Source organism: Apium graveolens, unplaced genomic scaffold, assembly GCF_009905375.1.
Source record: "Apium graveolens cultivar Ventura unplaced genomic scaffold, ASM990537v1 ctg1727, whole genome shotgun sequence".
Taxonomy (NCBI): domain Eukaryota; kingdom Viridiplantae; phylum Streptophyta; class Magnoliopsida; order Apiales; family Apiaceae; genus Apium; species Apium graveolens.
The window spans coordinates 54,154-78,006 of record NW_027417368.1 but is presented as its reverse complement, the minus strand read 5'-3'; positions in this window follow the sequence as shown (position 1 = coordinate 78,006).

Sequence of the window (23,853 nt, the reverse complement as noted above, 5' to 3'; positions counted from 1 at the left end):
GCCGCAACTCACGAATTTCTGCACAGTGGGCTACATTCTCTGTGGTAATTTCTTCCCTAAGAATTTTAATAAGAACTGCTGCACGGGGTTCAAGCGGCTCTTCGATCCAACGTTCGTAAATGCAAACACCGTCAGGACATTTGATAAACCGCCTGCCTGCGTCAATACCCTTCCAGTATTGCGCTACAACAACTATTTTTTCACAAAAACAATAATCCAAATTTGGGAGTGAAGATATAATTATTTTGACGTGTGTGACTTCATGAGGTTGTAACTCTCTATTTATAAGTGATTTGGTAAAGAAGACATAAGCTACTTTGAATGACATTTCATGTGCTAAATATACTATACAATTACAGTTCATATTTTAAAACTTAATTGTGACTTGTCATTGTTGCCCTCACCTGCATTATTTTCAAAATTATGGATTCATTATCTGCTGTAAAGTGAAATCGATACTCTGTACATGCAATGACTTTACATGCAAAGACTTATATTTTCCTCTGTATTTCATTTATATAATTTGACTTGTCATTATTGTAATTCATGTGTCCTTCCGCTTGAACTTTTTCAGTAGTTTATCTCAAATTATTGAAAATGCTTGCATGTGGTTTCAACTGTTTACTAATACAGAACAGTAATTCGAAACAAAACTGAAATGAGCATGCAACTATTAATGATAATAACATTACAATGAAGAAAGATACAACTAATATAGAGCTAGGATGCATAAATTCAAAAAGGAAAAAAATGGCACTCAAATCTAAACACAATAATTCTTGTCCACATGTTGCGATCGAGGTGCAACATCACCATGATCATGGGTCACCAAAACTTTGTGTCCACACAATATGTGTATTGTTAACCCTCAATCTACAGCGTAACTCACTGTCTTCCGCACTCTGACGATTAACATAAAACCTGGTTGAAGGTGCATCGGTAAGCCAGGTCTCTCCTGTATCAGTGTCAAGGTTCATTTTGCAACTAGAAATGGTGATGATATATGGGTGTAGACGTTGCAGAGCAACGAAGTTCAACTCCCTATTAACTGGTACAATATTTGCTTCCGAAAAGACAACTTTAACTTTGTTAATGCAATATACGAGCAATCTTGAGAAAACAAAATACATATTTTGAAAAATCTTTGCACAAGGATGGATTTGACTTATTTTTCTTACATTTCATCACCAATAACCATTTCCAAAGACCTTTATTGTACATTTCTTGCATTTGTAACTTGTTGTACATTGCCTCGGTCAACAATTAATCAACCACATCTACAACCCAGAGAAGAAGAAAATGTTAATATGTAACGAAATGTAATACCAAAAGGTTTAATGAAAATGGAGTGCAACGATTACCAACGCAGTGATCATTTTGGAAGTGAACCTCATCAATTGTTGAAAGATAAACAAAGTCAAATACATCTTCATAAATATCGGGAACTTCAGTAATTTGAGTTAAATAACAAATGAGAATGTGTATATCCCCTTCGACGCATTTATAATTTCCCTCGTAGGGTGTCACAAGAAAATTTGAAATATCATAAGTTTGACCTTCGATAATTCGACCATGAAAACGACCTACCTCCCCAAACGATATCCATGCATGCATACGGTTGCGCTGTACGGACCCATGAATAGATTTATGAGAACCATATAAATGAATTTGGTGATTGACAAGATTAAGTTTTTAAAGCATCTTACATATTCATCAACAAGTATCATCTGCAAACCTCGATACACTACGTTGTTATTGCTATAGTCATCCCATTGTCGTGATACTTGAACTTTGATTCTCCACTGAATTTGACTTACAGGCCGAAGGTTTCTTAGTGATGTGTACTGTACTGAATCCATTGAAATGTAGTAAATGGTTTGTAACTTATGTAATTGCAAAAGAAATGCAATATGACCTATGGCCGTGTGAGTTTTAATTTATAGACCCTTATCAGTAAATGAGTTAGGTATCCTGTGAGCACACAGTATAAGGCACATGCAAGCATTTTAAAATTTTGAGAAATGATAATGACAAGTGAAACACTGAAAAGGTTGAAGTGGAAAGAAACACGAAAAATAAAGTAAATGAGTAGTCTTGTCAAATGTAACAAAATTTGGAAGGGCATGCCGCTGCTAGGTAATCACATGCAATATGCAACAAAATTAATGAGTAGGCACATGCAATATGCAATAAAGTGAATGAGTAGTATGTAATTTTTAATTTAGATTTTTTTTTCCAGGTTTTAGTTGCTTGGAATAGTGTATAAACTGGTAATCAAGCATTTTAGAAGTGCAGTGGTACATAGTTTATAAAACGTAATTTATAAAAGTGTTCTTTGTTTTACGTAGACGTATATTTAGTGTGTTGTGAGCATTAAAAATAAAAGTAATTTCAATAAAGGTAGAAACCGTAACAATTTGTATCGTCTGAAAATGGAAGTGCAAGTGTAAAATAGTTCATCCATAAATTAAAAATGGAACTATGAAGTGGGAAGGACATTCATGAAACTGTTAGAAGTAGTAATACAACATAAAAAAAAGGAAAACATTTAAGTCAAATTTGTTCATCAGATATGTAATCATCGGAAATGTAATCCTCATTTTGTAGTAGTCTGTGTTGTTCTGCTTCCGTAAGCTCTCTACCAGAAACACGAATTGAATCTTATGCTAGTTCAAACATATAATAACGACTCCTACGCAACAATATTCAGTTATTTTCCCGCCAAATACGGGTCACGACTTTAACCACTTTTCGCCTAAATTCAGACCAAGAAAGATTTTCCTCAGGGCGAGGATATATGGATAGGGAACGACGAAGCGGAACCCTTACACTCATCGCGATCAGATCATGTGTAAGACTTTCAGATTCTTCACTTCGAAATGTCCATTCTCGACGTACACCAGCAAAGTACTCTGTAGTAACCCCCAAAAATTTGAACTTTTTGTAACCCTTATGAATAGTGTTTTTGCTGATATTGCTGAATAAGAAAACTGTTCATGCCACACTATGTAGGGTTTCTTTTATGGATATTCTGAGATTTTATTAGTACTCTAAATGGTATATAAGTGTATGTAAAGATCGTCAGAATCCAATTCCGAATACTTTGATTTTTCCAGGAAATCCACTAGGTACGGAAAGAATTGAGTATAAGGTAACGGGATAAAAAGGATTTAAATTAAAGGATTATAAGAAAGGATCATAAAAGGAATATAATGTATTGGGAAAGGTTAAGGGAACCTAAGTAATAAGATCCCGGGTATGATCCCTCAAACGATAAACGAAAACGAAAGTTAAGCGAACCGTATAACAGATCAGCGGTCATTAGGCAAACAATTAGGAAGTTAATCAAGGAGGTTAGGGATGATGAGGTCATCCAACCAATAAGGAGAGGACAAGTAAGAGATGATGACACAATAAGGTGATGTAAGCATGACATAGGGAGGGAGGAGATGTGGTTGGTTTATAACCACACAAAGACAAGGTTAATAAGGTAATTAACCAAAACAAAAACAAAACTACATCCACCAAGCCAAAACAAATCATTTCATCAAAACAAAAATTGTATTTCTCTTCACCAAGAACATTTGCCCTCGGCTTTTTCCATTTTCAAAGAGAAGATTTTTCAAAATCCAAGTTCCAAGCTTCCTAAATTGGTAAGATAATTCTCTAGTACTCCTTATGCATAGTTATGGCTATCTTATGAGTTTAAGCCTCCAATTCATTCTTAATCTTCTCCAAGAAATCAATGAAGAAGACAATGAATAGTGATTTCAAGGTTTTTAACTTGATTTTTCTTGTTTTTCCTTTAAGATCCAAGCATCTCTAAGACATCTCAAGGCTTCTTAAGGCTTCCTAGCTACTCACATCACTTCAAGGAAGGTATATCATCTCCAAACCCTAGCTTTACTTTGTATATTAGGATGATTTTGATAGTTATGGTAAAGAGTAGCTTGAAGCTTGTTTGTTTAGAGTTTGGGTTGGAATGATGGTGAATTGAATGTTAAAATCTTATGGTTTGGTTAAAGGATTTAAGTATAGTTTAAATTCAAGTTTAAGAATAAGTATAATTGTTAATATTGAGTTGATTGGGGCTGATGTAGTGTGATATGGATGGACTTTGATTGTATGAATGGATTGGGGTTGTTTGGTGATTGAATTGGAATGGTATAAAATTGGGAAATCGCGTAAACATAGCCGTCGTAATGTCCGATTTACTTTAGACTGCTTTTGTTCATAACATTAGGACCCGAGAACTCCCTGCTAGGTTCTGACCATTGCCATGTTTAGATAGTTCATGTTACGAGCTTCGTTTTGATATGTGGTTCGTTTGATTCCGATGTACGGTTTAGGAGAAACGGCCGTTTTAAGTAACGACGTTTCGCGAACGAAACATTACCCCTCGCCTTACCTTGAAACATAGGATAAAGACCTAAAAAGGGTTAATTAGTGTATGAAACAATTATTTTGAGTGTGTTAGGCAGTCGGTAAGACACTCGCGAAGGAATCGCCTTAAAACTCGTAATGGTTAAATTATTAAAAATGGTGGAGCCGAGGGTACTCGAGTGACTTAAGAGAATCAGTAAGCGCAAAACGAGCGTTAGAGTCTAATTTGGTTAAAGTATAGATTTACAAGTGACTTTGGTTTAATTCCAACTCACATGTTGTTTATAGGTTTCCAGACTCGTCCCAAGCCATTAATAACCCTCAGTCGCTCAGACAAGTTTTCTACCCGTATAACTGTTGTTGTGATGTATATGTGTATATGCATGATCTTGCGATAAATGCATATTTGTTATTAGCAAATTCTTGCGATATATTGTAGCATGTGATATGGTATATATGCATGCCTGTTTCATATTCTTGATTTATATATCTGTTGGTTCAATGCTTATAGTTGCATAATACCTATGCTAGAGATAAGCGGTATTTGAGTTTACCCTTAGTATAGGGGATCAAAAGGTGAACTTTTTCTAAAACCGGGAGTCGAAGCTCCCGAGTATAATATATATATATATATATATGAATAGTTTTTAAAACTATGAATCAAATAAGGTTTAATTCGATAACTTTATTTTATTAATGAATATTATTTTGAATATTCATTCGAGGACATATGACTCCGCTTATTTTATTTATTGAATATTATTTTGAATATTCATTCGAGGGCTTAGGACTCCGTTTATTTTATTAATGAATATTATTTTGAATATTTATTCGAAGGCTTATGACTCCGATTTATTTACTAATTAATATTCTTTATTTTATTAAAGAATAATGTGTCGGTAATCAAACTTACTTTTGATTATTCAAATAAAGATATTACTTTCGTATAAGTATATCTTTGGTTATTTAATAGTCATTTCAAGTATAAGTTTTACAACATCTACTTCAATTATTTTTATAAAGATTATTCTTTATGGGAATATTATTTAAATAATAATATTTAGATATTTTCTAATATATTGGGACTGATTTACTTTATTAAATCAGCCTTACTCCAAACACTCTTTAAAGTGTTTTCGAGTCTTTAAAATGATTTTTTAAAAGTTAGAGCGGATCCCAAAACTCATTTTTATATTTAAGATCCTCCTTTCGAAGGGGATTTAAATACTCGCTCAAAACCTGAGGGATCCGGCTCTGTGGTGTGTTTTATATTCGCAACAAGGTTGCTGTCTTGATAAAAGAATTTTGATTACTTACCCAACACTCGGGAAGTAAAATTCTTGGAACAAGTTAATCCATTAACAGGCATCGCCTGGGAAATATCGGTGAGTTTTCCTTTCCAACTAGATACGACTTCTTGGTGGAGCCGTATCAACAAGTTTCTACTTGGGGAAAGGGGGGACGAGCTTTATGTTTCAGAGTCATGGATTTCATCTGAACTAGGAGTGGCGTAAGTGGTCGAGTGGCGCCGGCCCAGCCTTATTATATTGGCCCAAAATGGTCTGGAAGTTCCGCTAAGACGGTCCATTCCTTAGGAGTCCAGTGTTCGGTTGACAAGTAAATCCGATAGGTTCTCCTCTACATGTAGAAAATGGTGGGGTTGTACTACTGCGACTGATCATCGTAAGTGGTCTTCCTGGCGCGACAAACTCCCGTAATGAGTTCATCATCCAGTTGGATAATTCTGCAACACTACCCGTAGCATTTCGATCGAAAGGCTACGAATGGGGGGTTGCTGAAGCATTGACAGGGTCAAACAGTTTTATTGGTGTTTCCATTGAATGAAGTATCTCGTAACTTCATTTCTTTTAAAAATATTTCAAAGATTGAATATATTCAAGTTTTAATTTATGGTCTCATCTATGGGATGACCTCTTGAATCTTATTATACTTTGAACAATAGTAGTTCAAGTAGATTTCTAAAAATGGTATAAATATAGTGAAGTAATTGGTAACTTCATCTTCTTTTAAACTTATATCCAGTAAGTAATTACCTTACACATGATAAAGGATTCTAGTAAGTATCCATTCAGATACTTGTATTATTGTTAACACTATATATTATCTTGCGAGCTGTAATGTTCACTCTTGCTTCATTTCTTCTTCACACAACAACAGTTAGGAAATATGGCCAGGCTCAAGCAGACCCAGCGCAAGAGCGTGGGAAGCGCCCCGCGCCTTCCCGTTGAGATCGTAGCTGCTATAGCTGCAGAGGTAGATCTACCTGTAGATCAGACATTTTACTTTTGGGAACCAAATATTGTATAATTATAACTTGTGGCAGATAATGGCAATTAACTGTAAATTTATCAAGTAATCATTTTGGGTTGTAATAACTTTTAAACTGTGGATTCAAAGACTTGTACTTATTTCAATTTCATCTCTGAGATTATAACGATTTGTGGTGTGTGTTAGTGTGGGGTCACAACATAAGGTTAATTATTATTAATTAAGTGAAGTGGTATTGTGGAAAGAAAGACCGTGACGGCCCGGATCCCTGACCCCGCATCTGGGGGTGTTACAGAAATGGTATAAGAGCTAAGCGTTATAAACCTCAGAGATGATGCGACGATATAATAACAAACTCACAAAGATAATAAGAACTCTTGCCAAGTTCATGGTCGGACTACTTAAAGTAGTGCTGACAGTTAAAACCCTTACGGGAACCCTTATAAGTATCATGATAGTAACTTGGCTCGTTTAATGTGTAGGTGCATGAGATAGAGGACCCTGAGATGTTCGAGCGTGAGCATGATGAGGCACTGCTAGATGTCGAGGATCAGGAGGAGCCTGAGATGGAGGAGGATGAGGAGGACCCCTCAGAGGAGTTAGAGACAGAGGTCATTACTATTTCAGATGAGGAGGACTCGGATGAGGTCCTAGTAGCTGAGGAGCGTGTCGGACCTATGGTAGTGTACACTGGTACCCCTTTACCCACACTCCCGGTGGTCAGAGCTCCTACCCCTCCACCACTATCTTGGAGCCCCTATGATGACAGCTCAGAGACCCATACTCCCGAGCCTAGGCAGACCGAGGAGGCACCCCCAGCGGCTCCGGATTCACCACCTCCCGACCCTGCCCATAGGCAGTCTTTGTTAGCCCACGACTATGTTCAGGATGTACTGAGGACCCGATTGGCTGTTGCAGAGGCCCGGCTGGATGAGGTCAGGAGGGAGTTGGATGCGGAGAGGGCGGGTAGGCGTACTCGAGCTTATGAGACTAGGGATGCTATACCCCGATCCTTGAGGAGGGAGCTGACGGGGATAGAGCTCACGTCCCGAGCGAGACTCAGATCGCTCCAGGGGGACAGGCATGGTAGGATCTCCAGGCGGCAGGCCGACTATATCTTCCGTCATGCGATGGAGGGTACGGGAACTGACCCGCTCCGGTGCGTGATTCAGGATTGACGATGGGATAGTCAAGTTGTCTAGTTAGTCGAGGCCTTAGTAAGAGCCAATTTTCCGGGATAGTTGACTTGTATATAGCATCCCTTTTTCTGACTAGACAGATAGACTCTTGTGTATCACTTTTGGGACAGATGGCTGTAACACTGTTGTACTTTTGACCAGATCGAAACTATGTATTTCTCGTATTATGTATATATTTGTTTCCTTTCGGTTCAGTTCCTTAGTGACGAGATCACTATTTTTATCATTATTATTACTGCACTTCTTATTAGAACTGTCATAATATAATAGAATTGCGAGATACATTCTCCCCATTATAGAGCTGTGCAAGGCACAATGTTGTGTATGATTGTGACCTAACGTTGAATTTCCTAATAATTTTTTTTTATCAGTAGCATGCCGCCAAGAAAGATTGGAACTAGGGCGAACCCTGGATCTGAGGACCAGGGAAGCCATAACCAGGATGATAGGAACCAGGAACACAGTGAAGAGGAAGATGAGGACTATGTGGAACGGGATGACTCCCTGTATGAAGAGGAAGAGGAAATGTAAGTCATATGTCATAGCCTATTTGTATATTCGAGGATTCAACTCAACTCAAATAAGAATGTAATAAGTAAATAGTGGATCTACCGTCAGAGAGATCTCGCAAAGTAACATCTGTCAGAGGATTCAGAAATAAGGTTCATCTACAGACTTGAGGAGTTAATTCACTGGAAGAAGTTCAAGAAATTGATCAAGCCTCAGTGATATAAATCAAGATCGTGGATTTAATCAAGTGACAGAGATCTCGTCAGAGTATCATTAATTACAAGGATTTAATCTGAAGAAAATCAAAGTATCAAAGTCAAGACATGAAGAAACGTCACGGAAGTTAGTCACTCATGAACCAGACAGTACATCGAGTGTCAACATTGAAGTGGTGGAATTGATTCATATATCTCAGTGATTTTCAGAAGATTTGCAGAAGAATGGGTGTTGTTGAAGACTAGAATTAATTCTCTATTAATTAATTAAGTCATCTAATTTAATTAAGAAAATAAATTATATCTGCGAAGAATAATTTATTTATTAATTGAATTAATTGATTAATTAATTCTGAATTAATTTTAGGAATTTTTAGAATTTAAATTGGATTAAAATCTATTTAAATTCAACAAGACAATCTGATTGTACTAATATGACAATCAGTATGACAATTGATAGTCATACCGAAAGTCATGCTAGTACAAATAATAGTCTCACCGAAAGTTACACTGGGAGGAGGATTGTCTTGCTAGTTCATTCTGATAGTCTTGCTAGTTCATTTGATTGTCATACCGAAAGTCTTGCTGAGCTCAGGATTGTCATTCCAGTTCAACTCAATTCTGTTGAATGAATTAAAAAGAAACAGAAGCAGCCATTCAACATAAATCCAACAGAAAAGAAGTCAAGAACATACAGAGAGAAAAAGCAGCCAAATATTTCATCTTATCTGCTAATTCAAGATCACAATTTCTAGTTTGTAATGTTAAATCCAATCAACTAGAAATCATTCTCTTGTTCTTGTGTAACAATCTAGCGGATCAAAATCCCTAGAACTTAATCTCAAATTGTGTTTAGCATTTGAATCTTTTTATTACAAAAATAGAAAAAGTTCATGTCGAATTTATTCTAGATTTGTGATAATTAATTTGAGATTAATTCCTTGTAATCGATACAGTTGTTGTAACACCCTTCAAGTTTAATAATATTTCTATTTAACTTGAATTTTGTTTCACATTTTTTATTCCGCATTTAATTCGATTATTCGGTACTGTTTGTATTCAACCTCCCCTTCTACAAACAAATTGGGACCTAACAATTGGTATTAGAGCCTTCTGATTAACGAACAAATCAAGATCCTAGACTTTTGTGATTTTTCAACTCCTTGAATTTTTATTCATTCAAAAATTCATAATGACTTCACAAAAAGTTGGAACCGTTAAAATTCCACAATTTGATAAAGAGAATTATATTATGTGGAAGAAGAAGATGCTCTTATTTTTACAAGTGGCAAATCCCAAATATTCAAACTTGTTAAAGAAGGGGATAAAAACTCCGATGGTTATTGAACCGGAGGTGATAGTAGATGATGTTGTGATCACCAAAGCCAGTACCTATCCTAAAGATCCTGAAGATTTTACTCATGATGAAAAGGAAGAAGCCTCCTTGGATGCCAGCCTTCAATTAATTTTAATTGATTCCCTTGATCCCTTGATGAACAGACATGTGATGAACTGTAAAAATTCCAAACACATGTGGGAAACTATTGAGGTGATCAATGAAGGCACAAAGGAAGTTAGGGAGAACAAGTTGGAGATCCTAACCTCTGAGTATGAATATTTTAAATCAAATCCAGGAGAAGGAATTACTGAAGTATTTGAGAGGTACAATGCGTTGATCAACAACCTGAACATAAATGGGAAATATTATTCAATCAGGGAGGTCAACAAAAAGTTCCTTTTAACACTGCCAACTCATCTTGAACATAGAATCACTGCCATTAGAGAAGCTAGAGATCTGAGTGAGATTTCTTTGGACAGGCTTTATGGAGTGTTAAAAACTTATGAGTTGGAGCAGATTCAACAGAAGGAAGTCTACGGGAAGGATAGAATGGTCAACACATCTACTGCACTTGTAGCTGAAGGTCAACAACAACAACAATCTCAACAATTGGAGAGAATGGTACAGTGTTCCAAGGCTGAGGAAAATATGTTAGTAGCAGAATATGATCCTCCTACTACAAATCAATCAAGTGATAATTTTTATTCCTTGGAAGAGCTGGAGCAATTGAAAGACGAGTCAATGGGCCAAATTGTCAAGAGATTCTCCCATGTCAGATTCAAGAGGAATCCCAAGCTTAAGTACAAGTCCAACTACAACAAATTCCAGAAAGGTGGATCTTCATCCTCTAACACCAGCAGTGGTGGATACAAAACAGGGATGGTTGATCGAAGCACCATTAGATGCTATAACTGCAATGAGTTGGGACACTTTGCCACAGAATGTAGGAAGCCAAAGCAAGTAAGAAAGAACTCTGAAAGGGCTTATCTGACAAAGGGAAGAAGCTGGGATGATACTGACAGTGAAGATGAAGATGAAGGAAATCTTGCTCTTATGGCTATTGATGGAAAAACTTCATCGTCAAGAATAGAGGTAAAACTTTCTGATGCTGAAATGGTTTATCATCTAAGAGGTAACTTAGATTGTGCACGTCGTGATAATGAACTGTTAAGTTTACAGATCACAGACCTTGAGAAAGAGGTCAATGAATTAAGACTTGTGCACATTAATCAAGACAAATTGAAAGAACAATTATCTTTTCTAGAGAATAGAGTTGACTGTTATAGAAAACTCGAAACTATTCTCAAAGACAAGATCACCGGTCTTGAGACTAAGGTTAGAGCCTACTTCAATTCTTGTTCGAAGGCTAAAGAGTTCTACAGTAAGCAATCTGTTAATCAAATATCTGGAATAGGTTATGATTACAATGTTGCTATTGGAGAATTAGGCATAAACTCCCCTCCTCGTGTATGTGCTAAAAAGAGGGAAGTACCACATGTGCTTAAGGGTGTTGATGAACCCCTCTATAAACCATCAATTGCTGAACCATTTGATGCGACCTCTTCTGTTATTCAGGAAGAAATACGTGCTGAAGATCATGCTAATGAGAAGGTTGTTTCCAAGTCAAGTGTGTCGAAAGTTCCAATCAAAGTTGTGAAAGCAACTGAGACTAACTCAGACACACATGAGTTGGATAACAAAAATGCCATGTCTGCCATGCATAAATTGCCTACTATTAATCACTCTCATAAAGCATGTGGTGTTTCTAATTGTATGTCTTGTGCTTTTAATATGATGTATATTTATTTTAATGATAAGCATGTTTCTAATGATAAGACTACTCCTCGACAGCATGTGAATAACAAGAAGCATGATAGGTCTAAGACTGCTAGTCCTTCTAAGGCTAGAAAGGAGACATTTGTGCCTAAACTTAAACAGAAATTTGTTAAGGCTGTTTACAAGGTCAAATGTTCAGTCATTGATAAAGTTGAGACAATTAAAATTAAAAATGTTGTTTTTTCTGACAAAGGACAGTTCTACAAGTATGCCGGGCCCAACCAAGTTTGGGTTCCGAAGAAGGGTTAATCTATTTGTAGTGCAGGGCATTAAACAGGTGAAACCGGGAGTGTGGATTCTTGACAGTGGATCATCAAGATATATGACTGGAGATAGAGCCCTGCTATCAAATGTGGATTGAGAAAGCTGGCCCCCTGGTTACCTTTGGAGATAACAGCAAAGGTTTATCTGAGGGATATGGCTGTTTGCAAGCTGGTAATGTTATCATTGAACTTGTAAATAGTTTCTATATTTTTGCTATATTTATATAAGTTTTTATTTGTATTTTCTGTAATTGTAAATATTGTATGATATATGAAATTGAATGCTGATATCTTGTTGATAGATATTTGGTATTTAATTCATTGATATTTGTTTTTATTATTATTATTTGTATTGTATAATTTTTTATTTTTATTATTTTATTTTTATTTTATTTTAAATTTTATGCAACATAACAATTAGTATCTAAAGTACTTGACAAGTATCGGTCAATGATATGTTGTTAACATTATGTTGCAGATATTTGTAAGCTTTTGACATGAATGAGAATTACTTAGACTTTACCCTAAGTGATCAATGTTTTATCAAAAACTCATTCATATTAAAAAATAAAATCAAACTTCTTTCTACATTAGTGATTTCTTATTTCATGTAAAATCTTTTGAAATCACTATTGTAAATTATTTTCTCTCTATTACCATATGTTCTGTGTTACAGGTTCAGTCTCCAATGACTTTCTTTCATTGACAGTCATGAGGTTGAAAACCCACAACGTCTATCCCAGACTGTAAAGACGAACACAAAAACAGAACCAACCAACACTCTCTTACCACTAAATGTAGTATGAATGAGCGTGAGGAAGATAGTGCCTTAGTGCACCACATAAGGAAGGTTCTGAAGTCAACCCAGTAGCTCTGTCTCCTACAAAGATGAGTAGTATTTAAAACCGAGACAACTGCTAGCCCCCATACATCTTCTCAAAAAGATGTAATGGCTAAAAAGGCACAAAAACAGTTACTAGATTCATTCTCTCAACAGGGTGCGTCTATTGAAATTTGCCTGTTGGCCAAGGTATCCGATGTAGTGTCACCACTTCAAACATAAACAATTCTTGATGCACAAGGAGAGGTTACACACACAAAGGATGAGTTGACGGATTTAAGAGTTTCGACCATTTTAAGGTCAGATTTGATTGTTTAAGGTTCGTTAATGAACCAATTGCCTTTACAGGTGTTAGGAGAGGATACTGATCCAAAAGCCATATGTCAGTGATCAGTGTCTACCTCCCCAGGCTTAAATCCCCTGGATGCATCTGCGGATAGTGGATCTGACATAGGTGCAGATCGGCAACTTGTTGATAATGATTCAGATATAACCTGATGAGTCACAAGGAAATGTCTTCACAGACATTAGAAGGGAACTTTGATCTTTATGCTAAATTCTTTGGATCATTGTTTACCTTCCCAGAATTCAAATCTGGAACCCTAAAAGGGAAACTAGCAACTTGTAGATTATGACTCAGATTCATCTGACGAGTTTAACAAGGATGGGGATTTGCGAACTCCCATTGCACCACCTGTGACCTCCTTAAGGATGGCTCAGGTGATTTTCCTTGTAGGTACAGCTGGATTATGGAGCTATGAGAGAAGAGTGATACACTTGTGAGAATGAGTGTAAACACGAGTGGAGAGAAGAGTGAAACACATGTGAGGTACACTAAACAGAATCACACACTCACAGTGAGGAAGAAAGAGAAACTTCTTGTTATTTCTTTTCCAACCAAGTGAAATATGAGAACTCCTTCAGACGACGGCATACATTCCTTCTTTAAGGGGGAGATAAAAGCTTAAGTAATAGTTTGGAGGATTCCTCAACTAAGGGGGAGAAGTAGCAGGGAGGAAGAAAAAGATCCTACATATGTACACTACACCATACCATGTTATTTGTAACTACGGATCCTATTGTACGGGAGAGGTAGTAAACACAAGGTGATTTTCTAGTAAGGGAAGAAGCTGTTTTCTAAAAGGGGATTACCATTGGTTTTTATCTGCGGATCCTATTGTATGGGAGAGGTGGTAAACGAAGGTGATCTTCTTTAATCAGTTGAATCTCATAGGGGGAGAAGCAAGACAGATATGCGCTTCTCAACAGGAAATGTGGTTGTACAAATGAAAATGAAACTACTTGAAGATATGTTCAGTCTAGAGGAAAATCTACTTGGAATCTGGAAAATGTTAAATCTAGTCCAGAACTTTTCTTCTATTTACTTTGCATTTCTTTTTATATCTTTTTCTTATTTGTTAGTAGAGTTATCCTTTAGGTATTTGTGTGTTATTGTCTAACAAACAAATAGGGGGAGATTGTAAGTCATATGTCATAGCTTATTTATATATTCGAGGATTCAACTCAACTCAAATAAGAATGTAATAAGTAAATAGTGGATCTACCGTCAGAGAGATCTCGCAAAGTAACATCTGTCAGAGGATTCAGAAACAAGGTTCATCTACAGACTTGAGGAGTTAATTCACTGGAAGAAGTTCAAGAAATTGATCAAGCCTCAGTGATATAAATCAAGATCGTGGATTTAATCAAGTGACAGAGATCTCGTCAGAGTATCATTAATTACAAGGATTTAATCTGAAGAAAATCAAAGTATCAAAGTCAAGACATGAAGAAACGTCACGGAAGTTAGTCACTCATGAACCAGACAGTACATCGAGTGTCAACATTGAAGTGGTGGAATTGATTCATATATCTCAGTGATTTTCAGAAGATTTGCAGAAGAATGGGTGCTGTTGAAGACTAGAATTAATTCTCTATTAATTAATTAAGGCATCTAATTTAATTAAGAAAATAAATTATATATGCGAAGAATAATTTATTTATTAATTGAATTAATTGATTAATTAATTCTGAATTAATTTTAGGAATTTTCAGAATTTAAATTGGATTAAAATCTATTTAAATTCAACAAGACAATCTGATTGTACTAATATGACAATCGGTATGACAATTGATAGTCATACCGAAAGTCATGCTAGTACAAATAATAGTCTCACCGAAAGTTACACTGGGAGGAGGATTGTCTTGCTAGTTCATTATGATAGTCTTGCTAGTTCATTTGATTGTCATACCGAAAGTCTTGCTGAGCTCAGGATTGTCATTCCAGTTCAACTCAATTCTGTTGAATGAATTAAAAAGAAACAGAAGCAGCCATTCAACATAAATCCAACAGAAAAGAAGTCAAGAACATACAGAGAGAAAAAGAAGCCAAATATTTCATCTTATCTGCTAATTCAAGATCACAATTTCTAGTTTGTAATGTTAAATCCAATCAACTAGAAATCATTCTCTTGTTCTTGTGTAACAATCTAGCGGATCAAAATCGCTAGAACTTAATCTCAAATTGTGTTTAGCATTTGAATCTTTTTATTACAAAAATAGAAAAAGTTCATGTCAAATTTATTCTAGATTTGTGATAATTAATTTGAGATTAATTCCTTGTAATCGATACAGTTGTTGTAACACCCTTCAAGTTTAATAATATTTCTATTTAACTTGAATTTTGTTTCACATTTTTTATTCCGCATTTAATTCGATTATTCGGTACTGTTTGTATTCAACCCCCCTTTTACAAACAAATTGGGACCTAACAGGAAATATATGATGTTGAGGGATTTGAGATAGAGGTTGAGGAAGGAGAAACTGAGGTTGAGCAACCGGTACCAAACCCAGGCATGGATCCCATGGGCCAGTTCATGCAACTACTAAGGCAGAACTTGGAACGTCAACCCAACCCACCCCCTCAAGGAAATAACAATGCTGTGGCAAACTCTTTCAGGGCTTTTAAGTCCCTTAAGCCCCCTGAGTTCCACGGATCAGCCGACCCAGTTGGGGCAAGGGCCTGGTTAAAGGAAATGGAGAAATCCTTTGAGATTCTCAGTACCGATGAGGCACAGAAGACTGTATTTGCTACCTACCTTCTGAAAGGAGAGGCCAACTACTGGTGGGAGGCCAAGAAAAACATGGAGACAAATGCTATTATAACCTGGGAAAGATTCAGTCAGTTGTTTCTGGGAAAATATTTCCCGAGGTTTATGGAAAACCAGATGGAGCTCAAGTTCTTGAAGCTAAAGCAGAATAACTTATCGGTAGCAGAGTACGAAGCGAAATTTACTGAGTTATCAAGGTTTGTGCCAGAATTTGTAAGCACCGAGGAAAAGAAAGCTAGGAGGTTTCAGCAGGGACTGAAACCGTGGATTCAGAATAGGGTGGCAATCCTTGAGCTTACAGATTATGCCACTTTGGTGCAAAAGGCAACAATTGTAGAAGCCGGAAGTGAACAGATGCAGAAGGAAAGAGAGAAGAAGGGAATAAAGAGGAAAAGTATGAGCATGGGTGGAGGTTCCGCAGGAAGGAGCTTCCCAACTAGATTTAATCGAGGAGTAGTGTCCCTACCGGGAAAGAACACTGGGTTTAGGGAGCACCAGTTTTATTTGTTAAGAAGAAAGATGGGAGCATGAGGCTGTGCATCGACTATCGAGAGTTGAACAAGCTAACCATAAAGAACAGGTACCCATTACCTAGAATAGACGATCTATTCGACCAGCTAAAGGATGCTGTTTATTTTTCCAAGATTGACCTGAGAACTGGATATCACCAACTAAAGATTAAACCCGAAGATATTTCCAAGACAGCGTTCCGTACCAGGTATGGGCATTATGAGTTCTTGGTAATGTCCTTTGGATTAACCAATGCCCCAGCGGCTTTCATGGATTTAATGAATAGAGTATTTAAGAAGTACTTGGACAAGTGTGTGATAGTTTTTATCGATGATATTTTGATCTACTCAACGACTGAGGCAGAACATGCAGAGCATTTGAGGATAACTCTAGGAATACTCAGAGAGGAACAGTTATATGCCAAATTCTCGAAGTGTGAATTCTGGCGGAATGAAGTACAATTTTTAGGACATGTGATCAATAAAGAGGGAGTATTGGTCGACCCCTCCAAGATAGAGGCGGTCTCAAATTGGGAAAGGCCAACCACACCCACAGAGGTAAGGAGTTTCATAGGATTGGCCGGCTACTATCGTAGATTTGTACAGGACTTTGTGAAGATCGCAGCCCCTTTGACACGACTTACTCGTAAGACAGAGAAGTTTGAATGGACGGAGAAATGCGAGAACAGTTTTCAGGAATTAAAGAAAAGGTTGGTAACGGCCCCAGTGTTGGCATTGCCAGACGGAAAAGGAGATTTTGTGATATATAGTGATGCGTCGCATAAAGGATTAGGGTGTGTGCTTATGCAGCACGGTAAAGTGATTGCGTATGCATCGAGACAACTGAAGGAATACGAGATTAGATATCCTACCCATGACCTTGAGCTCGCAGCAATAGTTTTTGCCCTAAAAATTTGGAGGCACTACTTGTATAGAGAGAAGTGCGAGATTTTCACAGACCATAAGAGCCTCAAGTACATATTTACGCAGAAAGAGCTCAACATGCGCCAGAGGAGATGGTTAGAGCTAATCAAGGACTATGATTATGAGATTCTCTATCATCCGGGGAAAGCCAATGTGGTGGCTGATGCCCTTAGTAGAAAGGAAAGACTCAGAATGATAACGACTTCAGAAGAATTGATAAGGGATTTTGAGAGAATGGAAATAGAAGTAAAGGTAACCGGAACCGGAACTGAAAAGCTTTTTGAGATCTCAATGCAGCCAGAGTTATTGGAAAAGATCAGATTGTGCCAAGAGAAAATAATGAATGAAGGCAGAGAGTCAATGACTGGAGAGGAGATCCATACTGAGAAAGATGATAAAGGGATAATGAGGTACTCCTACCGGATTTGGGTTCCGAACATTCAAGAGCTTAAAGATGAGATTTTGGATGAAAGCCATAGTTCAAGGTATTCCATTCACCCGGGAAGCACCAAGATGTATAGGGATTTGAAGGAATATTACTGGTGGCCCAACATGAAGAGGGATGTAGCAGAATGGGTAAGCAAATGTTTGACTTGCCAAAGAGTAAAGGCAGAGCACCAGAGACCCAGTGGAATTTTACGACCCCTGGAGATTCCCGAATGGAAATGGGAACAGATAGCGGTGGATTTTGTTGTAGGCTTGCCAAGGACGAAAGCCAATCATGATGCCATATGGGTAATTATAGACCAACTGATAAAGTCAGCTCATTTTATTTCTATCAATGAGAGATACACAGTCGATAGACTGGTGGACATTCACCTTAAGGAAATAGTGACGCGACATGGAGTCCCAACGTCCATTGTCTCAGACCGAGACCCCAGATTCAACTCCAGATTTTGGAGGAGCTTTCAAGAATGTGCGGGGACCAAGTTAAATATGAGTACCGCGTACCATCCCCAGACGGATGGGCAGAGTGAAAGGACCATCCAGATACTAGAGGATATGTTGAGAGTCTGTGCAATAGACTTTAAAGGAAGTTGGGATGATCACTTGCCGTTGATCGAGTTTTCTTATAACAATAGCTTTCATGCTAGCATCAGAATGCCGCCTTATGAGGCCCTGTACGGAAGAAGGTGTCGATCTCCCTTATACTGGGATGAAGTAGGGGAGCGGAAGATGCTCGGACCCAAAGTGGTCCAAAGGACCAAAGACATAGTGGATCTTATCAGAGGGCGGCTTGTAGCAGCCCAAGACAGACAAAAGAAATATGCAGACCTAGCCCAAAAGGATAAGGAATATGAAGTAGGGGACTTAGTACTGCTGAAGGTATTCCCTTGGAAGGGATTAATGAGGTTCGGAAAGAAAGGAAAACTAAGCCCAAGGTACATTGGACCTTTTGAGATATTAAGACGGATTGGGAAGTTGGCTTACGAGCTAGCCTTAGCCCCGAACCTACATCAAGTTCATAATGTGTTCCATGTGTCAATGCTAAGGAAGTATCATCGGGATGCCAGACATATAGTGGAGTACGAGCAGGTGGATATGCAACCAGATCTGACTTACGTGGAGAAGCCAGTAAGGATTATCGATAAGAAGGAGCAGGTGCTTCGGAACAAAGTAATCAAGCTAGTCAGAGTGCTATGGCAGAATCATAATGTGGAAGAATCAACTTGGGAACTAGAGAGCGCAATGCTAGAAAAGTACCCCCATTTGTTTCTATTTGATTCCGGGACAGAATCCTTTTAAGGAGGGGAGACTGTAATAACCCCCAAAAATTTGAACTTTTTGTAACCCTTATGAATAGTGTTTTTGCTGATATTGCTGAATCAGAAAACTGTTCATGCCACACTATGTAGAGTTTCTTTTATGGATATTCTGAGATTTTATTAGTACTCTAAATGGTATATAAGTGTATGTAAAGATCGTCAGAATCCAATTCCGAACACTTTGATTTTTCCCGGAAATCCACTAGATACGGAAAGAATTGAGTATAAGGTAACGGGATAAAAAGGATTTAAATTAAAGGATTATAAGAAAGGATCATAAAAGGAATATAATGTATTGAGAAAGGTTAAGGGAACCTAAGTAATAAGATCCCGGGTATGATCCCTCAAACGATAAACGAAAACGAAAGTTAAGCGAACCGTATAACAGATCAGCGGTCATTAGGCAAACAATTAGGAAGTTAATCAAGGAGGTTAGGGATGATGAGGTCATCCAACCAATAAGGAGAGGACAAGTAAGAGATGATGACACAATAAGGTGATGTAAGCATGACATAAGGAGGGAGGAGATGTGGTTGGTTTATAACCACACAAAGACAAGGTTAATAAGGTAATTAACCAAAACAAAAACAAAACTACATCCACCAAGCCAAAACAAATCATTTCATCAAAACAAAAATTGTATTTCTCTTCACCAAGAACATTTGCTCTCGGCTTTTTCCATTTTCAAAGAGAAGATTTTTCAAAATCCAAGTTCCAAGCTTCCTAAATTGGTAAGATAATTCTCTAGTACTCCTTATGCATAGTTATGGCTATCTTATGAGTTTAAGCCTCCAATTCATTCTTAATATTCTCCAAGAAATCAATGAAGAAGACAATGAATAGTGATTTCAAGGTTTTTAACTTGATTTTTCTTGTTTTTCCTTTAAGATCCAAGCATCTCTAAGACATCTCAAGGCTTCTTAAGGCTTCCTAGCTACTCACATCACTTCAAGGAAGGTATATCATCTCCAAACCCTAGCTTTACTTTGTATATTAGGATGATTTTGATAGTTATGGTAAAGAGTAGCTTGAAGCTTGTTTGTTTAGAGTTTGGGTTGGAATGATGGTGAATTGAATGTTGAAATCTTATGGTTTGGTTAAAGGATTTAAGTATAGTTTAAATTCAAGTTTAAGAATAAGTATAATTGTTAATATTGAGTTGATTGGGGCTGATGTAGTGTGATATGGATGGACTTTGATTGTATGAATGGATTGGGGTTGTTTGGTGATTGAATTGGAATGGTATAAAATTGGGAAATCGCGTAAACATAGCCGTCGTAATGTCCGATTTACTTTAGACTGCTTTTGTTCATAACATTAGGACACGAGAACTCCCTGCTAGGTTCTGACCATTGCCATGTTTATATAGTTCATGTTACGAGCTTCGTTTTGATATGTGGTTCGTTTGATTCCGATGTACGGTTTAGGAGAAACGGCCGTTTTAAGTAACGACGTTTCGCGAACGAAACATTACCCCTCGCCTTACCTTGAAACATAGGATAAAGACCTAAAAAGGGTTAATTAGTATATGAAACAATTATTTTGAGTGTGTTAGGCAGTCGGTAAGACACTCGCGAAGGAATCGCCTTAAAACTCGTAATGGTTAAATTATTAAAAATGGTGGAGCCGAGGGTACTCGAGTGACTTAAGAGAATCAGTAAGCGCAAAGCGAGCGTTAGAGTCTAATTTGGTTAAAGTATAGATTTACAAGTGACTTTGGTTTAATTCCAACTCACATGTTGTTTATAGGTTTCCAGACTCGTCCCAAGCCATTAATAACCCACAGTCGCTCAGGCAAGTTTTCTACCCGTATAACTGTTGTTGTGATGTATATGTGTATATGCATGATCTTGCGATAAATGCATATTTGTTATTAGCAAATTCTTGCGATATATTATAGCATGTGATATGGTATATATGCATGGCTGTTTCATATTCTTGATTTATATATCTGTTGGTTCAATGCTTATAGTTGCATAATACCTATGCTAGAGATAAGCGGTATTTGAGTTTACCCTTAGTATAGGGGATCAAAAGGTGAACTTTTTCTAAAACCGGGAGTCGGGGTTCCCGAGTATAATATATATATATATATATATATATATATGAATAGTTTTTAAAACTATGAATCAAATAAGGTTTAATTCGATAACTTTATTTTATTAATGAATATTATTTTGAATATTCATTCGAGGACATATGACTCCGCTTATTTTATTTATTGAACATTATTTTGAATATTCATTCGAGGGCTTAGGACTCCGTTTATTTTATTAATGAATATTATTTTGAATATTCATTCGAAGGCTTATGACTCCGATTTATTTACTAATTAATATTCTTTATTTTATTAAAGAATAATGTGTCGGTAATCAAACTTACTTTTGATTATTCAAATAAAGATATTACTTTCGTATAAGTATATCTTTGGTTATTTAATAGTCATTTCAAGTATAAGTTTTACAACATCTACTTCAATTATTTTTATAAAGATTATTCTTTATGGGAATATTATTTAATTAATAATATTCAGATATTTTCTAATATATTGGGACTGATTTACTTTATTAAATCAGCCTTACTCCAAACACTCTTTAAAGTGTTTTCGAGTCTTTAAAATGATTTTTTAAAAGTTAGAGCGGATCCCAAAACTCATTTTTATATTTAAGATCCTCCTTTCGAAGGGGATTTAAATACTCGCTCAAAACCTGAGGGATCCGGCTCTGTGGTGTGTTTTATATTCGCAACAAGGTTGCTGTCTTGATAAAAGAATTTTGATTACTTACCCAACACTCGGGAAGTAAAATTCTTGGAACAAGTTAATCCATTAACAGGCATCGCCTGGGAAATATCGGTGATTTTTCCTTTCCAACTAGATACGACTTCTTGGTGGAGCCGTATCAACAAGTTTCTACTTGGGGAAAGGGGGGACGAGCTTTACGTTTCAGAGTCATGGATTTCATCTGAACTAGGAGTGGCGTAAGTGGTCGAGTGGCTCCGGCCCAGCCTTATTATATTGGCCCAAAATGGCCTGGAAGTTTCGCTAAGACGGTCCATTCCTTAGGAGTCCAGTGTTCGGTTGACAAGTAAATCCGACAGGTTCTCCTCTACATGTAGAAAATGGTGGGGTTGTACTACTGCGACTGATCATCGTAAGTGGTCTTCCTGGCACAACAAACTCCCGTAATGAGTTCATCATCCAGTTGGATAATTCTGCAACACTACCCGTAGCATTTCGATCGAAAGGCTACGAATGGGGGGTTGCCGAAGCATTGACAGGGTCAAACAATTTTATTGGTGTTTCCATTGAATGAAGTATCTCATAACTTCATTTCTTTTAAAAATATTTCAAAGATCGAATATATTCAAGTTTTAATTTATGGTCTCATCTATGGGATGACCTCTTGAATCTTATTATACTTTGAACAGTAGTAGTTCAAGTAGATTTCTAAAAATGGTATAAGTATAGTGAAGTAATTGGTAACTTCATCTTCTTTTAAACTTATATCCAGTAAGTAATTACCTTACACATGATAAAGGATTCTAGTAAGTATCCATTCAGATACTTGTATTATTGTTAACACTATATATTATCTTGCGAGCTGTAATGCTCACTCTTGCTTCATTTCTTCTTCACACAACAACAGTTAGGAAAGATGGCCAGGCTCAAGCAGACCCAGCGCAAGAGCGTGGGAAGCGCCCCGCGCCTTCCCGTTGAGATCGTAGCTGCTATAGCTGTAGAGGTAGATCTACCTGTAGATCAGACATTCTACTTTTGGGAACCAAATATTGTATAATTATAACTTGTGGCAGATAATGGCAATTAACTATAAATTTATCAAGTAATCATTTTGGGTTGTAATAACTTTTAAACTGTGGATTCAAAGACTTGTACTTATTTCAATTTCATCTCTGAGACTATAACGAGTTGTGGTGTGTGTTAGTGTGGGGTCACATCATAAGGTTAATTATTATTAATTAAGTGAAGTGGTATTGTGGAAAGAAAGACCGTGACGGCCCGGATCCCTGACCCCGGATCTGGGGGTGTTACATACTCCACTGGATCGCTTACCCTAAGACTACGGTAATCGTCATCTCTTTCTCGTAGCAACCACTTGTTATTTGTGGATGATGACATCGTAGTTTTGTTCGGATGAAATATGTATGAGGGTGTAAAATTTATATAGTATAAGTAGTTGAGTGATAATGATAAGTTAATAAGGCTAAAAGTTGTGGATGAGAAAAGTAATGAAGATGTACAGGCTATTAATTTTGTTGATGTACGTGTCATTACTGCCAACCATGTGAAATATGGCAATAATTAATAGACCCTTATCCCGTGAGTACTCAGTAGAAACCACATGCAAGCAATTTCAATAGTTTTGCAGGAGGAATACTGAAAAGGTCCATGTGGAAGTCAAATCATATTAATGAAATACAGAGGAAAGTATAACTATTTGATAAAAGTTATCACTTTTTACAGATGAAATGAATTAAAGTCATTGCATTTAATTGTATCAGTGTCAATTCATTTTGTGTTTTTATGACAGACATATGGAAGCCTGAAATTAGGTCAGAAGTCATATGTAAACTTATCCCATTCTAAACATTACATGCAAAAGTTGGTTTATTGTGTTGTACATTCGAGCTTAAAAATCAACAAAATTAT